This window comes from Salvia hispanica, chromosome 1, assembly GCF_029641045.1.
Source record: "Salvia hispanica isolate PSC_SH4W2 chromosome 1, Shi_PSC_v1, whole genome shotgun sequence".
In the NCBI taxonomy this organism is placed as follows: domain Eukaryota; kingdom Viridiplantae; phylum Streptophyta; class Magnoliopsida; order Lamiales; family Lamiaceae; genus Salvia; species Salvia hispanica.
The window spans coordinates 27,338,023-27,349,823 of NC_142692.1; the positions used below are offsets into that span (position 1 = coordinate 27,338,023).

At 35.9% G+C, this 11,801-nt stretch overlaps 2 long non-coding RNA genes across 2 annotated transcripts; both read left to right on the top strand.

The window, feature by feature from the left end:
• Positions 1 to 6,698: 6,698 nt before the first annotated feature.
• LOC148933529 (uncharacterized) lies at positions 6,699 to 7,635 on the top strand. The gene is made up of 2 exons (XR_016134720.1): positions 6,699 to 6,858; positions 7,397 to 7,635. It is a non-coding gene; the product is annotated as an uncharacterized LOC148933529 (long non-coding RNA).
• A 2,922-nt stretch (positions 7,636 to 10,557) lies between these two features.
• On the top strand, positions 10,558 to 11,544 carry LOC125217746 (uncharacterized). Its single transcript, XR_007175800.2, has 2 exons — positions 10,558 to 10,767; positions 11,306 to 11,544. It is a non-coding gene; the product is annotated as an uncharacterized LOC125217746 (long non-coding RNA).
• Positions 11,545 to 11,801: the final 257 nt, after the last annotated feature.

An 11,801-nucleotide genomic window follows, 5' to 3' on the forward strand; every position in this document is an offset into this window, starting at 1 on the left:
TATGAATTGAATAAACATGAAGAGCTACTTTCCAACCCATAATTCAACAAATTATTGCTCATGAATGGTAAAAAAATCAATCGTAAAATATGAAAGCATTAAAACAATATATTACAGGACACAAAGGTAAAATCTTGGTTGCTTTAGAAATCTTTATCCTCTTGTTTCAATCTTGAAGTGTAGAACAATCTTTGACTACTCAATGAACAATCTCATGGAAAAGGAATTATTGGGTAAAACAGTTCATCATGAATGATGATGTGTGGGGAGTATTTTTACAGTTGTGGACATTTTCCTCAATATGGTACTCCCACCGTCCTACCATAAGCGAGTCACTTTACTTTTTAGGACGTTCCATCATAAGTGAGCCATTTATATTTTAAGTAAAAAAAATTTCTTCTATTACTTTTTTTCCCACCTACTTTATTCTTTTCACACATCTATTTTTTTCCTTTTTTCTCACTCCACTTAACTCTTTAAATACCACTTTAAGTGACTCACTTATGGCGGGACAGAGGGAGTAGTATATATGACTCAGCAAGAAAAGTCTTGGAGAAAAATATATCAAACTCATCCCACCGCCCGCTCTTAGCGGATCGCTAAGATTGTTTTGGACTTCCTCGAACACTTCTCGGCGGTCGTTGGTCGTAGCTCCATTGCAAGCACAAATTTCGAGACAGGTCATTGGCTGCTCTGCGACCGCTGATCTGGTCAATTTCCTCTAGCATTTGTTTTTTTTTTTGCCTTTTTATGCCTATTTTGCACATTTATCACAAAACACGTAAAAAAATATAAAAATGCATGGAATATGCAATTAAAGGAAATAATTTGCATGATTGTCATTGAAAACTGGCCAAACAAAGACCCTAAAACATGCAAAATCCGTGTTTATCACTCACCACACCTCTGGTGACCAAAACTATAATGACCGCCCTTCTAGGGTATAATAAATGCGACGATCGCGACCTAGGCGGACTTAAATGCAACAAGAACATAGGCTAGGGTTTCATAAAAAGGGTTTGACCAAAGTAATTTAATGAACAATTAAAACAATAAGGCAACGACTTAACAATGAAATCCTATGAAGAATAGATACCACAATTTATGCTCAAAATGACAAGGGTTTAATATAATAAAAAATGTATCATGTCTCGATATTCTAAACAAAAATTGAATAGTTCGATTCAAACAAATGGAATGAAGCTCGTGTTTCAGCGGAAGCAACCAAGAGAAAAGTGAAGTCATGTATGAAGACACAACTCCACTCGATGTTTCAAAACGATCATATTATTATTCAATTTATTTGCTCAACCTGCACATAGGGAAAACACATGCAGGGTTTATAGTTATGCCAAAACATTTTAATAGATATGTCATCCTTACCATAGTGAACTCGAGTTTACAGTTATAAAAGAATATCATCGAGTATCACAAAATAATTTCATAGACTGACCAGTCAAACAATTCCTCCCATTTTCTCAACAATCAACAATTCCATAGTGCGACGAAAGTGTGGCCACACTATTCGCCCACGAGACCGGCCGACTAGCGAGGACGGCTCCCGATCCCAACTGTGTACACTAGCCTGATAGGGTTTGCGGCCCTACTCAGACCCGAATTCGTTTATATAGCCCTATAGCCTAATGGAGCGGACTCGCAAACTAGGCATCAGACACACAATATCATCAAAACAATCACAGGCATGGCATAACGTTTTAAACCACCCTTATAACACCATAATCATTATTTTGGTAATAAAAGAGTTTAGTGAATAAACCCCACCTCGACTCCTTAGATCACAAGTACGCTCTTCCTCTTGCTATCACGCCAAGAGCGCGAGTTATCACCTTTAAATTATGTGTTTCACGTGTAAGTTTAAATCATCTACTCAAAATCATGCATGTTCCCAACGTTCCCCTTTTTCCCCTCGACTAGTTTTATATTATCATTCAAAAATCAAGACATGTTCATCATATCAATTTTATTCGCACCACAACTCCAGATCTATCATCAAATCATGTTATGCATGAGTGTTCTTCAACACATCCACACGCACACACACACGCACACATACCGGTGCACACGCACACACACATCACCCCATATTCATCAATTGTTTCCCCTTTTCACTCAATCTATATGCATGAGGGTTCAAGAACACCGATTACTCGGTTAGATGAGAAAAGATTGATATAAAAATACCTTTTCTCGATAGAACGAACGATAGAACAAAGTAGTAGCCTTAATTCTTCAACAATTCTTGAGTTTCTACTTCAATTCTTTGTAAAGAATGAAGAGATCTTGAATAAAATAGAAAACAAGTTGAAGGAGAGTGGAGGAAGTGGGAGGCGTGGATTTGAGAGAGAGAGGGGGCGGTTTTTTTTCTTGATTTAGGTTTAGGGTTTCACTACTATTTAGAGAGTGCAAGGTATAATCCCATAATTAAATAAATAAAAAGTTTGAGGAGATATGGGAGGGAGAGTGGCGTTAATTTTGAGAGAAAATAGGGTAGGGTTCGAATTTTATGCTACTAATTAGCATATGATTTAATTTGAATATTTCACGGAGCAGAATAAAAATAATAATCTTCCCAAGTAATTAGGAAAGTGGCGTTAATATTGATTCCACCACAAGGAATCAATTTCAAATATTAATTAAAATAGGATATGGCAAGATCTCCTTAGATATGATAAGATATGCTAGGATATTTGAATTTATTCATGGAAGAGAATAAATAAGGAATCAAGTAATATAATGAAATAGTCCCTTCTCCCATAAATAGGAGATTTTCGAAAATCTCCTTGGAATAAACATGGGTATCGATTTTTCTCATGGAAGAATAAGAAATAATTGGACTTTGGATTTAAATTGGATAATTATCCCAAGTAATAATTAAATCCAAGAAAAATAGGGTTCCTCTCCAATAAATCACGGGGGTCGAAAATTCCAAATAAATGTGTATGATATTTATGAAAATCCTATTTAATCTCACTCATCCCTTAGGAAATAATTCGCCACGATATATTCTACCATGCATCAAAATATTTACACAATCGCATCACAATTTCCAACCTTTTCCACTTTCACCTCATATTCTCAACGTGAGACGATCAATAATCACCCAAATAACAGTGTTCCCTCATTGAGATCTCAGTAATCCTGTCACGAAGTCCATTGCAACGTGTTCCCATTTTCATTCCGGAATCTCAAGTGGATGCAGTCTCCCATAAGGTCGTTGATGTAGAGCTTTCACTTGTTGACATGGTAGAAACCTCTCCACAATGTCGCTACATGCTTTTTAATGCCATTCCACAAAAACTGTCTCTTCATATCTTGATACATCTTGGTACTCCACGGATGCGCAGTATATGGTGTTTCATGCGTTTCCCTCATGATTTCACTTCTAAGTCATTCGTCTCTAGACACAAACAACCTTCCCTTGTATGTGAGGGAATTATCCGCTTCCTCGTGAAAATTTTCTTTCTCCTGCCCTCATTCCCGAACGGATTTTCTTTAGTAAAGTATCGCGTCTTTGAGCCTCGACAATTCTAGCTCTCAGATCAGGTTCCATCACCAAGGTGGCGATCCTTCCTTGCCCTGTCTCGGGCGCTCTCACGACTTCCAATTGCATCCTACTAAACTCTCGTATCAAGTGTTCTCCATTTGTGAGAAAAGTGGCCAATTGGGATTGAGACTTTCTATTCAAAGCATCAGCCACTACGTTCGCCTTTCTTGGGTGGTAGTTTATACTACAATAATAATTCTTCCACCAACTCGAGCCATCTACGCTGGCGCATGTTCAAATCCTTTTGCTCAAAGAAGTACTTGAGGCTTTTGTGGTCCGTGTATATCTCCAGCGAACTCCATAAAGATGGTGTCTCCAAATCTTCAAATCATGTACTACTGCTGCCAACTCCAAGTCATGCTCGGCTAGTTCAACTCATGTGGCCTCAACTGCCTTGATGCATACGCGATCACTTTCCCATTCTGCATAAGTACACGTCCAAGTCCTACTTTTGATGCATCAGTATACACCACATAGTTAGTGTCCGGCTCTGGCACAACGAGAATCGGTGTGGTGGTCAACTTCTCTTTCAACAACTGAAAACTCGCCTCGCATTCCGGTGTCCAATTTACTTTAATCCCCTTCTTTAATCGTCGGGTCATTGGCCTTGATATTTTAGAAAATCCCTCGATGAATCTCCGATAATATCCCGCCAGTCCTAAGAAACTCTGAATCTCATTAGGTGTAGTCGGTGACTTCCATTGTTGTACAGCTTCCACCTTTGCAGGGTCCACTTGAATTCCATCCGCGGTCACTATGTGTCCATGAAAATTTATTTTCTTAAGCCATAACCCACACTCACTAATCTAAGCATAGAACTTCTTGGCCCTTAACGTCTCCAAAATGTTTCTCAAGCATTCTTCATGTTCCTCCTCGTTCTTTGAGTAGATAAGTACATCATTTATGAAACTAGAACGAACTTGTCCAAGTATGGCTGGAATACACAATTCATAAGGTCCATAAACACAGCAGGGGCATTTGTCAGTCCAAAAGGCATCACTATAAAGTCAAAATGGTCATATCTAGTTTGAAAAGTCGTCTTGAGTACAACTTCTTGTCAAACCCTCAATTGATGGTATTCAAATATCAAATCAATTTTCGTAAAGACACTAGCTCCTCGAAGCTAATTAAATAAATCATCTATTGTCAGTAGTGGAAACGTATTATAAAGTGTCATCTCGTTCAACTCTCGATAATTTATGCACATTTTCAGTGTTCCGTCGGCGCTCCCCACGGCGACACACGAGGTCTAATGAAACCCAAGTCGAGCAATTCTTGCAGTTGTATCTTAAGCTCTTCCAATTCCTTAGGCGTCATTCGGTATGGTGTCTTGGATCTGTGCTGATCCCGGCTCCAAGTCAATTGTAAACTACGATTGTCGTTTTGTCACGAAAGGTAATCCAACATGAGTTTCCAACATCTCATTAAATATTTCTTCCAACATTCCTTCCATTTTCTTCGTATGAGAAAATTCGTATAATATTGTTACTACTCTCTACTTGGGTTGAGAAGGTGGTGGGGCTACCACGCTTTCTTTCTTTCGATTGCTTTTCCTACTCTACATATCTCGTCTCGAACGTTTCTCTCTTAGTTGATGGTATTTACCTTGTTAGCATCCTCGTATTTTCGCCGCGATTGTTGTATTGTAGCAGTGATATTTAAATACTCAATTCCTCGTGGTTCACTTAGTTTTATTTATCATCCTCGTATCGATCGAGCAACTATTTTTACATATATCTCTACACCATAAAAGACAATTAGGCCTATGTGCCTAAAATTTTTCATAATATTTCTTTTCTTCAATATCATTATCTATGCACATAACACGGCATTCAATTTCTTAGCAGCTCGTTAGCGATTCGTAAATGCAATCTATTCCACGTCTCGTTCTATTGGTCATGTCTACACTTCTGGTTGGTGTATCATTTCAGCGTGTGTCTGTCTATAAAAACTTATTTCCCATGTGTATCTTCAAGCTTTTGCCTTTCCTTACGTTGCATCAAGAACTCAGAATATGTATCAAGAACTCAAAATTTAATCAAACAGTCTTAGCTTGGATATGGACCGATTTCAAATTATCACAACACTGTTAAAAGAAAGTGTTTTTAAATTAGAAGAGTTCCAGAATCACTCAACGAAACAAGAATTTCAATTTCAACTCAACTTTTGTTTTGAATCTCAACGCTAACTTGTAACAATTGGTTTGGATCATCCCAATAGAGTTTGAGAATTTACTTCCAACGAGAGCTTGAAAGAACACATGATAGGTTATGAATTAGGATGGAATCGAATTAAATCTCAAGTCCCATAGTAGGCTACCCAACATGATGCAAAGAAAATCGGTTAAATGAATCGTTCCTTGAATAGATAAGCCAACGAACTTACGTTTATGAATTGAAGGCATTAGGTATGTTGAATCGAAGGCGGCGACAAAATGAGCAACCCGAGGAGGCGACGACAGAATGAGCTACCAATGGAAGTGACGACGGAGTGAATCAAATGAATTTTAGGCCCGCTGAAGAAGGCGACGACGACGGTAGAGAATCATTGTTTATGAGTGAGAATTGGTAGAGAATTCGAGCAGAAAAGGAAAACCGGTAGAGAATCGATGAAGAATTCGAGCGGAAGAGGAGAATCGGTGGAGAATCGATGGAGAATTTGAGTAGAAGAGATGACGGGCTGAAGAAAAATTATCCAAGTGAGAGAAATTCATGTTTTACCCAGCTTTGTTTGTTAAATGACTATTTTACCCCTGCCTACTTATAGTGAACCAATTCTTGTTTATAGTGAAGTAATTTTCTATATCAATTTTGAAATCCTAAGCTGAATTTCAGCCCTTGATTTCTTAATCTTGTGGTTGAAATTTGTTCTCTACTTATATACTTAAGGAGTATTTGTCCTATATCACTACTCTATATATATATATGCATGTATATAATATTATTATATATGCATATGAAATTAAGGATAAGGAATCACGATGGAGTCACACGTGTAGAAATAAAATAATAAATGAAATAGAATAGTTAAGTGGTGGAAAGAAGATAGGTACACTTCTTTATTTAAAATAAACGAGAGTCGGTTTATTGAAGGTATAAAAGAATAAAAATAATAATCATAGGAGGCAGAAGGGTTTTAGCAAGGAAGGGAGTTACGGGAGGAACTCTTGAAATAAGGAGGAGGGGGTCGAGCTTTTGGAGGGGATATTCATGCTTATTTTCACTTTGAGCTTTGTGAGCAGTTAGAACAGAGACAAGATCAGAGTTTCAAATAGAGTATCTGTTAATTATCAGGTGTGTATAAATCACACTTTTAATTTTACATATTTTATGTGGTTGATTGTCATGTGTTAAATTGGAATAAATATTTTAGTTATATGATGTGAGCCTGAAATGGTTATATGTTATTTGATATTGATGGTGGAATATGATGTGGTTTTGAAAGTACATGAATCGTGTGATTAAAGAGGATCTGTGACGGTCTTGCCCTGGATCTGAAAAAAAAAACATAAAGAGACCTTCGGGTCATAGAGGGACCTATGAGTCCAATTACAGAGGGACCTTCGGGTCAAATACAGAGGGACCTATGAGTCCAATTACAGAGGGACCTTCGGGTCATAGAGGAATCCCGGCAGATACCAGGCTTGATTTGTCACAGAATAATAAACTGAACAGAGTGGCATATGCATACGTATATGAAATTAATTTTAATATTTGCTGATTATTGTTTTATATATTTGTTAAAGAATATATTGATATCTGGGATGTGAAATTAAAGGTAAGGTTTATATGCACTGAGTTGTGGCTCATATAAACCACTAATATTTTTCAGGAATAAGATATCAATGATTCGTGGGTTGATGTGAGTTACAGTTATTATAAGGGTCGGCGGCTGACGCATTTTGGCAACCTTCTCCTCTTCATCATTTTTGCTTGTAGATAAATTTATAGTATATAGAGTGGTCAGAGGGTCCCACTGCTTTTCATAATGTTTTAAAATATGTATTTGATAAGATGTTTGTTTTTGAAATGATATAATATGTTTGTTTTATTTACATGACGAGTGGATTATTTATTTTAAATTTTGAATTTATTTACTATAAGTAGTTACGTCAGATAGCGTTGGGGTGTGACAGTTTAGGTGGTATTAGAGCGGGGATAGAATCCCGCTGGGACATAGCATTCGTGCATATCATATGATACATTTTGGTTATAAGTTTCATTTGCATTTGTATTGTCATGAACATGTGTCACTGAGGAGAGAAGGGTCAGCCGCCCTGCATCATCAATTAATTATAACATCTCATATACATACTGCATCATATGGGGATTACCTAGGCTTTTTGGAACAAAGAGTACATAGACCAATGATGAGGTAAAGAGGTAGAAAATTTAAAGAGCTCAGAAAAGTAGAAGTTGTTGAATTTATGGGACTAATCTGACTGAGGCTGGGATATAGTTAAAAGTGATAGAACCGGTGTTCAATCAGATGAGTTGTATGTCAGAAGAAGGTTTTGATTATAGGGTATCTCTTCTTTGAAGCTATACTTACTCTTGGTGGGAAACAGTCCCACAAGCTATGATACAACCTCTGGTATTCAGTTCAGATGATTTTTCCAGAGAACTCAATGCTAAATATATGCAAAGAAGTGTATTGTGATAAGAAGCAAAGAATGTTTTGTCTTTAATCAAGGAACTATGTTTGTTGATTATGAGTTGGCATTATTTCAATATACACGGTTTTCTAGAGAAGGTGTTGCGAGTTAATTCAGTTGAGCTGCCAGTGGATATTGATTCTCTTATTCATACACAAGTTTTGATATTATTATGGGCATAGATTGGTTTTCACTTCATCGAACCAAGGTAGCTTGTCAAGTAAAAGATATGGTAATATAATCATCGAGACATGATCAAGTGATAATTTACGGTAATCAATATATTGCCCCAGGTTTTCTTATATTATCTAGATCGACGTTTTGATTTATTGGAAGTGCAGATTTATCTGGATTTTCACCTTATCGGGAGACATATTTCTCTATTGAGCACTGCATTTATTTTTATTTATATTTATCAACCGTCTTCATTAGAGTTTCAAGAGTTGAAGAAACAGTTACAAGAGTTGTCAGAGATATGTATGACTTATTGTTTTACCTTGAAGAGCACCAATATTATTTTCGAAGAAGAAAGATGATATACTACGACATTTTATATATTGTTGGAAGTCGAATCGAGTGACAATGAAGAATAAATATCTATTACCGAGAATAGAAGATTTATTTGATCAATTTCAAGGTATGCAACTGTTTTCGAGTACAGATTTTCGATCAAGATCTGATCAGTTGAAGATAGCTAAAGAGAATATTGCAGAGACACCATTTTGAACTCAGTACGACCATTATGAGTTTTGGTTATGCCTTTCGAATAAACTATTGCATCTATAATTATTTATGGCATTGATGAACAAATTCTCTCAACTATTCCAGGATCCGTTAGTGATTATTTCTATTGACTTACTATTATATTCATGAAGTACAGATGAGCATGTTAATCACTTGCAGTTAGTATTACAAGTTTTGTGAGATAAACAGATTATTGCAAGGTTGAGTAAATGTGAGTTTTTGATAGAACATGTGGTATTGTTGGGACACGTGGTGTCAGGTTGTGGAAAAGAAGTGGATCTACAAAAGATTGAACTGGTTTTCAACTGGAAATATTTCTCGATTATTATTCAATTGATAATGAGTTAGTACGACAGAATTCTTCTTTTATATGGAGTGAAGCATATCAAAAGAGTTTTAATGAGTGGAAGCATCGGATGAATGTGTCACCTGTTTTGGTTATCTCAGCAGGTACAAGATATTATGTTACTTACAGTGATGCGCTGAAACATGGATTTGGTTATCTTTTGACTTAATGGAAAGTTTATTGCTTATGCGTCGTAACAATCGCAAGTACATGGAGTTTCTTATTCTGTTCAAAATTTGTTATTAGCTACATTATTTTGCTTTGAAGATTTGGCGTCATTATCTGCAGGAACACTTATATGGTATTCTAGTTTCTTATATATTGACAGAGATCCGCGATTTACTCTCTCAGTCTTGATAAAGTCTTTTTGTGAGTTTCACCTCAGAAATGAGTCATGCGATTCGAGCAAAAAGGTAAGTTGAGTCCTCACTATATTGGGCCGTATGATATTATCGAAAGAGTTGGACCATTGGTGTATAGGTTAACATTACCTCCTGAGTTAGCACAGATTCATAATATTTTCTACGTCAGTAGGATTCGGCTTTATCGATCTGATCCTTCACATTTTCTAAAAGATTCTGATTTGAGTTATATAGAAGAACCTGCCAATATAGTGGATTGTCAGCTGAAACAATTACGAAGAAAAGATATTCCAATGGTAAAAGTCATTTGGCAAAATCACGGAGTCGAAGAGGCGACATGGGAAATAGAGGAAAAGATGAGGAAAAAAAAAAAAAACTATCCACATCTATTTACTGGTTAGCAACTTCTTTGAGTACGTTAACACAGAGAGAAAATGAATTTTGCGGACAAAATTCTTAAAGAGGGGAAGAATTGTAACATCCATGACCAAAATATGCATCATTTTATATTTTGATGTATTATATTGTTATTTGCATAATAAATAGTATATTAATCGAATGTTATAGAGCCTAATAAACTGAGAATTTATCCATAATTAATTATGGATGATTTATACTCTTTGAATAATTTTAGCAAATGGATAATTAAATGTGCATGTGACGTGTGAATGTGTGCATTTAATATGTACTAATATATATATATATATATATATATATATATATATATATGCATGTATATAATATTATTATATATGCATATGAAATTAAGGATAAGGAATCACGATGGAGTCACACGTGTAGAAATAAAATAATAAATGAAATAGAATAGTTAAGTGGTGGAAAGAAGATAGGTACACTTCTTTATTTAAAATAAACGAGAGTCGGTTTATTGAAGGTATAAAAGAATAAAAATAATAATCATAGGAGGAAGAAGGGTTTTAGCAAGGAAGGGAGTTACGGGAGGAACTCTTGAAATAAGGAGGAGGGGGTCGAGCTTTTGGAGGGGATATTCATGCTTATTTTCACTTTGAGCTTTGTGAGCAGTTAGAACAGAGACAAGATCAGAGTTTCAAATAGAGTATCTGTTAATTATCAGGTGTGTATAAATCACACTTTTAATTTTACATATTTTATGTGGTTGATTGTCATGTGTTAAATTGGAATAAATATTTTAGTTATATGATGTGAGCCTGAAATGGTTATATGTTATTTGATATTGATGGTGGAATATGATGTGGTTTTGAAAGTACATGAATCGTGTGATTAAAGAGGATCTGTGACGGTCTTGCCCTGGATCTGAAAAAAAAAACATAAAGAGACCTTCGGGTCATAGAGGGACCTATGAGTCCAATTACAGAGGGACCTTCGGGTCAAATACAGAGGGACCTATGAGTCCAATTACAGAGGGACCTTCGGGTCATAGAGGAATCCCGGCAGATACCAGGCTTGATTTGTCACAGAATAATAAACTGAACAGAGTGGCATATGCATACGTATATGAAATTAATTTTAATATTTGCTGATTATTGTTTTATATATTTGTTAAAGAATATATTGATATCTGGGATGTGAAATTAAAGGTAAGGTTTATATGCACTGAGTTGTGGCTCATATAAACCACTAATATTTTTCAGGAATAAGATATCAATGATTCGTGGGTTGATGTGAGTTACAGTTATTATAAGGGTCGGCGGCTGACGCATTTTGGCAACCTTCTCCTCTTCATCATTTTTGCTTGTAGATAAATTTATAGTATATAGAGTGGTCAGAGGGTCCCACTGCTTTTCATAATGTTTTAAAATATGTATTTGATAAGATGTTTGTTTTTGAAATGATATAATATGTTTGTTTTATTTACATGACGAGTGGATTATTTATTTTAAATTTTGAATTTATTTACTATAAGTAGTTACGTCAGATAGCGTTGGGGTGTGACATTACCACCAATAATGATGGTCAGAATCCATATCTTCATAATATTCTTTGCACGTCAAAACAACCATTCTCTTAAAAACATTGTAATTATACTCCCACGCTCAACCTGCAATAACAGTTGTTTTCGTCGCATCGCCACTTTTGACATAAGATTGGGTTTAACTTATTAGATCGCACATATGATCTCCCCCCGTA